A 7,410-nucleotide genomic window follows, 5' to 3' on the forward strand; every position below is an offset into this window, starting at 1 on the left:
CACTCTCTTTTTTCCACCATTCACCCTTGTAACTAGTGTAGGAGTGGTGGGAGGCGAGTAGGCTATAAGGTTGATGTAATATACTTTATATTTCTTTTTGTTTCCTTTTCTCGGCTAACCTTGGGTCTATTTTTGTAGAGGTGTTCCTTTCCAAGTTCTCGATTTGACTATTGATATGCTTCATTCTCTTGTTTTGCCAACATGTTTTATTTAATTGTTCCAATAAACTTATCACTGGCATGTCTCAAAAACTGTATAATATCTAGTCCAATAGATGATCCCAAAAACTCTTAGGATTTTCTTGGTCTCTTGGTCACCCTACCCTTTGCTACTATCTCGTTCAACACCTATTTTGTAATTGCATCAAGGCATTGTCTTAGCTTTGGGTTGTCAAGCTAGATATTAGTTAAAAGAAATTGCGAGTCGATTCCTACTTCTTGCTTCTTGACATCGGCTGATATGTCCACATTTTTACTTGTTGGTTTCCTTAAGGATTCTGGGAGTGGACCTGATAAGTCAAATTTGAAGGGTGTTGTGTACATTTCTATTTCTTAATCTTCTTCTTGTTCCTCGTCTATTAGTGGTAGAAAGTGTTTGGTTTAGGTTTCGCAAGCATCAGGTGGAATCAGGAATATTGTTTTGGTATGTCAACTTATCTTGTTGAATATCCATTCAATAGAAGGTTGGTAGGGAAGTTCCTAAGGGTCCACATCACTATAATTGATGTAGAAAAAAAATTCATCATGAGACCTGTTAGCCTTATTGGCAAATGGATCCAAATATGCTTTTTAACACTCCCGAAGTATTCAAAGTTTACTTAAGGATCATTCAAAGTCAAAACCATCACATGCCAAGAGCCGTTGGAAGGGTTGAGAAGCACTATCGGGAGGAAAAAAACTAGAGAAAACAGAGAAAACCATGTATTGAAGGCATAGATAGTGCAAAGCACAACAACAATTAGATTTGGCCGATCAATGGCCCAGATCTAAGCGGAAAATTGCAAATCAAAAAGCAGAGAGGATGACTTAAGGATGGGCGCAAGACATCCCCGATCACCGATCTCCAATGATCGGATCGACGGTCAAAATTGGCGGTTGCTATCGGCAGAGGCAATTGGCGAGTATCGGCACAGATAGTATGGGGCTTGTGACAGTGATCGGCGATGCAACGTGGACCATCGATCAAGTGCGCAGATCAATGGCCCACATCGCATCGTAGGATTGCATCGGAGAAACCTTAAGGAGCAGGGCCTTTACACATATATGTGTGCGACCCGATTAGCGGACCCGATGGCATTATAAGTGTTATTTCATAATATTTCAGGTCTGCAGGAAGGTTATTTTTAATGCTTTTTGTGTATTTTTGTTATATAATGAAATAAAAAGGGAACCAAGGAGCAGCGCCGATGTGATAAGGCCTAGACCTGAAAGGGTTCATAAATGAAATATAAAATATTTCACATCTGCCAAAGCCAATTTTTCATGGTTTTTAGTGTTTTTTAACATATTTTCAAATACAAAGGGAAGACAGGGACATGCCATTTGCAACATGAGATAGCAACCCTAAGGGTGGACCGGATAGATGAATAGGCCATGTTTAAGGACTTTTTAAGTCCGAAATGAGCAAAGCTTGGTGGGATTTCTCATTATTGTAGCATTTTCTGTTTAAAATAAAAACAATCATTATTTTTGGCCGAAGTCCACAAAATGGCAACGTTGCTCTGTGTTAACATAAAGGGGGCATTTAAAAGGATTTCAGAGGCCCAAAGACCCTTTCTAGCACATAACAGAGGTCGGTAGACAAATTGCCAGCAAACAGAGACTAGAAAGGGAAACAAAAGGGCCCAGCACGATGCAGCCACAACCAACAAAAGATCATGGAGCATCAACAGCGCAACACAGCCAAAACAAACATCATGGAGCATCTATGTCATGAGAGAGCTCCCAGATAGTGCATCAAACATACTAGAAAGCAGTTACTCTTCTGTCAAAAGAAGGAACCTCCGAGTCCATGCTTGCCTAGTCAGGGCATCAAACAGTTAAGGGATAGAGAGGATAGATTAAGACTCCGAGCCTTTGAGAGCTCAGGAGCATTATAAATGGCCTATAAATGGCTGAAAGTAAAATGAAACAAGGGTTCAACTTCTGGAGACTATTGATACTTTGCTACTCAAGCTTCTCATCTTCATTCTAGCAAATACAAGCTTTTTTTGTTGTTATATGTTCAATGTTCATTTCCTCTTCTGTTCTACACTTGCACTTAAATAGGTTTTTCATGTTTTCTTCTGTATCTAATGCCAGATAACTGTCATCTTATCTTTCGGTTGATACATTAGATTTCCAAGCTTCTTTGCTGCTTATAGCTAGCCATTCATATGTGTTTATATATGCATCTGCCAGTACAGTCAGTATTCTTCATTTACTACCTGTAGATAGCCATTCACATGTGTTTATATATATGCATCTACAGGTACAGTCAGTATTCTCCATATATCCATTGAATCTACAAACTATTGAGCATTAGTGGTCTAAAGCCTTGTAAAGTTAAGGGTGTTCATGCATGTCTTGAGTGAAAAACAGAGTTGAAATGGTTACTTGGCTTGATCCAAAACATCATTCATTCCAATAGTTCAGAGAACAATATCGAAGATTATATGTTACCAGGCATCTCTGAGCTGCAACCTAGGAGAGTTTCCTGGAGTGTTAACATAAGTGGTGTCATTGCCAGGGAGAGGAAACTGAAGCTCAGCTTCCCTAGGAGACAACACAGATCAATCTTTGATGATAGACAAAGTATGAGAACCTTTTTGGTTGTAATCATCTATCTGGTGACTCTACTGAAGGATGAACCTCTTGATGACTCCACTTCATAGTTCTGGCTCAGTTTGTGAAGCATACTCGGAGAAATCCTCAAAAGCCACAAGCTGAACCAATACCTGACCCTAAAAAAATCATCAAAGAAAGAAAGGTATTGCAGAAAGGAGCATCAGGTTCAAGTAAACCTAAACAATATTCTATATCTCTTCAAGAAATCCTACAATAGAACAAATACATGTTGAGAGTATAGCTTCTAATACTATCAGCGAAGAAAAAATCTGAGAGATTTATAAAGCTCCTTTATTCTTTAGGTTCTCCTTTTGTTGTAAGCCCAAAGGAAACCTTACCTCCTATCCATCATACTCCTTTAGTCCTATCAATCACTCCTTAGCCCTCTGTCATTCAGACTTACAGTACCCTTATAGCCACCACAGCTATGGCAGGACCACAAGCACCTACTAAAATGGAAGGAATCATAACTGCTAGGTATGGACCTCTAGTACTACCCACTCCTTTGAATGCCATGCCTACTAGAGAATGTCAGAAGTATATGCCTAATTTCATTGGGAATGAGGGTGTTACAGCTGAAGAACGTCTTGAATCATTCTATAGCTATGCTGATAACCTGGACATTAGTGAAGATGATGTGTGGATGAGAGTCTTTGTCCAAAGCCTAGATGGAGAGGCTAGAAAATGGTTCAAAGAACTGACCCCAAGTTCTATAGTAGATATTGAGGCTTTAGATGATGCATTTCTAAAGCATTGGGGGGATAAGAAGGATCTACTCTACTACCACACTGAGTTTGGGAACTTAAAGAGGGAAAATGGTGAGTTGTTGTCTGATTTTAATAAGAGGTTTAACCGCATGTATAGCAAGATACTAGTTGAAGTAAAACCCACCACTACCTCTGCTAAACTTACCTATGCCAGTGCCTTTGATTTTAATTTCTATTTACTATTGAGGGAGAGGCGATGTGCTACTTTGGCTAATATGTAGGATGTAGCCTTGGAAGTAGAATAAAAAATAATTGCTGTTGAGAAGCTCAAGGGAAATACTGATAGAAGAAGATAGAGGGGCAAATCTTCTACATCTTCAGATCCAAAGATAGATAAAATGACCAAAATGATAGATTCATTAGCCTCTGAAATATCCAAATTAAAGGTTGAGCAACACCCTGGGAAAGGAAGAGTTCCTAACAACTTTGCTCCTAGAGATCCAAATCCATATAGAAGAGAAAATGAGTAGTTGTAGATTTTGCAAAGAAGCAAAGATGCCAATGAGGACCAAAGGGTGAAGACCCATTTTCAAAATGCAGTCATGGAGGAAGAGAAATTTGAGGAAGATGATGTGATCCATTGTTTTGAAGACAAAGGTAGTGCCGTTTTTTTGACCTTAGCTGCCTATGAAAAGTCAATGTTCAATGACCAGATCAGCCAAGAGTGGGATGATGAAACTGTTCTACAAACTGAAGATCAGCCCAGATATAATCTGAGGTCAAAGATTAATAATGCCAAGGAAACTCATGTTCAAAGAGATATTGTCCCTACAGTACAACAAGCTAGTAAGAAGAAGCAACCAACAATTTATCCTATCATCCTCAAAGCTCTAGCTCATGAGGTAAGAGGCCTTGACAAGTATCCTTCTCCTTTCAGTTTTCAATCAGAAATTCAAAAGCTAAGAATACTTATGCCTATGATTGAACTAGTAAAGAATGAGTCCTTCAAGAAATCTATCGTTGAGGCCCTTAAGCCTAAAGTCATCCAAGCGTCCCCTGACTATGTAAATCTGCAAGATGACCAACCAGCTATTATTCTCAACCCAATGATTGAAAATTGTGAAGACAGCTGCCCATCATTCTATGTCTCTCTAACTATTCATGATAAAATCCTTCACAACTATCTTCTAGACACTGGAGCCAGCCATAATCTAATGCCCAAGGCTATCATGGATAAATTGTTCTTGACATTACTAAGCCTTATCATGACCTATTTTCTTTTGACTCTAGAAAGGTGAAATGTCTGGGATTAATCAAAGACCTAGCCATCACTTCGTCTCAGCTACCCATGAAGAACATGATGATGGATATTGTGGTAGCATAAGTACCCCCCAAGTTTGGCATGTTGCTTTCTAGAGGCTGGATCAAGAGATTAGGTGGAACATTGCAAAATTATCTATCTTATGCTATTGTCCCAGTTTTTGGAGGTGAAAATAGGAGATTGTACAGAGAGGCTCAATTGGCTTATATCATTAGCGATGAAAGGAATCCCACTAATTATCCCATCTATGTTGTCGACACTGATTTTGGATCTTGTTTTCTTCAGATTGAAGAATCTCAGTTGGTCTCCATGCAGCTTAAGAAACTAGTTTTCCAAATCACAGAGGAAGAATGCCCATAGATTTGGGATATGTTCTTTGGTGGGGCTTCTTCTAAGGAAGCTGCGGGAGTAGGTGTAGTCCTTATTGCCCCCACACAGGAATGCATTGATTCATCTTTTATATTAACTTTTCAGGTGAACAAAACCTTCCAAGAAAAACATCCAAGGCTGAAAGCATACAAAGATGAGGTGAAATATAGACCATCTCTATCTGACAATGTCAAATACTGGAAAGTTTTTGAAGAGGATGATAAAATTAATAGGCTTTTACAAGTCTTTGATGAATTTGTTGATATGCACATTGACCAAGAAAAAGAAACCTTTGACAGAAAGGAAAAAGGGGTCAATTTTCAGTTTGGTGACTGTGTTCTTAAATGGGATGCGTTGAAGGAAAAGAAGGGAAACCATGATGCCTTATGGACAGGTCTGTTTGTCATCACTCAAGTTTAGATGAGCAACATTCTCATTTTGCACAGTCTGGAAGGAGGAGATGTTTTTGGTAGCCCAGTCAATGGGCAGTTTTTGAAACTTTATTTCATTTAAGGCTTTAAAGCCTTGGTATTGTAAATATGTTTTTTCTAGTTTTTATTTCATTACAAAATAGACTCCATGCCCAATGGAACACTAGGAGAAATATTTGATTTTGGTTTTACAGGAAAGACATTGTTCTGTAGTTCTTGAAAGCTCACAGGGAGGCTTTCATCCCCAAAAGGAGCTAGCGTTAGCCTTGTTGGCAAATGGCCCAAAAATGGATCTAAATATGCTTTTTAACACTCCCAAATTCTTCAAAGTTTACTTAAGGGTCATTCAAAGTCAAAACCATCGCATGCCAAGAGCCCTTGGATGGGTGGAAAAGCACTATCGGGAGGCAAAAAACCAGAGAAAATAGAGAAAAACCATGTATTGAAGGCATAAATAGTGCAATACACAGCAGCCGTTAGAATTAGCCAATCAGCAACCCAGATCTAAGCGGAAAATCACAAATTGGAAAGCAGAGACGATGACTTAAGGATGGGTGCAAGACACCCCCGATCACCGATCTTCGATGATTAGATTGGCAGTCACTATCAGTGGAGGCAATTGGCAGGTATCAGTGCCGACAGTATGGGGCTTGCAACAGCAATCGGCGATGCAACGTGGACCATCGATCAAGCACACAAATCAATGGCCCACATCGCATTGCAGGATTGCATCAAAGAAATCTTAAGGGGCGGGGCATTTACACATATAGGTGTGCAACCTGATTAGTGGACCCGATGACATTATAAGTGTTATTTCATAATATTTCAGGTCTGTAGGAAGGCCGTTTTTAATGCATTTTTAAGTTTTTTCATTATATAATGAAATACAAAGGGAACCAAGGAGCGGCACCAATGCGATAAGGCCCAGACCCGAAAGGGTTCAGAAATGAAATATAAAATATTTCAGGTCGCCAACGCTGATTTTTCATGGTTTTTAGTGTTTTTTAACATATTTTCAAATACAAATGGAAGACAGGGACATGCCACTTGCGACATGCGATAATGACCCTAGGGGTGGACTCAATATATGAATAGGCCATGTTTGAGTACTTTTTAAGTCCGAAATGAGTAGAGCTTGGTGAGATTTCTCATTGTTGCAGCATTTTCTATTTAAAACAAAACAGTCATTATTTTTGGCTGAAGTCCACAATATGGCAGCGTTGCTCTGTGTTAATAGAAAGGGGGTGTTTAAAATGATTTCAGAGGCCTGAAGACTCTTTCCAGCACATAACAGAGGCCGCGAGATAGATTGCTAGGAAACAGAGATCAGAAAGGGAGACAAAAGGGTCTAGCACGATGCAACCACAACCAAAAAAAGATCATGGAGCATCAACAGCGTAAGACAGCCAAAAAAAACATCATGGAGAATCTCTGGCATGAGAGAGCTCCTAGACAACTCATCAAACATACCAGAAAGTAGTTACTATCCTGTCAGGAGAGGGAACCTTTGAGCCCATGCTTGCCTAGTCAGGGCATCAAACAGTTGAGGGATAGAGAGTATAGATTAAGACCCCGAGCCTTTGAGAGCTTAGGAGCATTGTAAAGGGCCTATAAATGGCTGAAAGTAAAATGTAACAACGGTTCAACTTTTGGATACTATTGAGACTTTGCTACTCAAGCTTCTCATCTTCTTTCTAGCAAATACAAGCTTGTTTTGCTGTTATATGTTCAATGTTCATTTCCTCTTCTGTTCTAAG

This window comes from Pinus tabuliformis, chromosome 7, assembly GCF_031772625.1.
Source record: "Pinus tabuliformis cultivar Carrire ecotype Pingquan chromosome 7, CPIR1, whole genome shotgun sequence".
Classification (NCBI taxonomy): Eukaryota; Viridiplantae; Streptophyta; class Pinopsida; order Pinales; family Pinaceae; genus Pinus; species Pinus tabuliformis.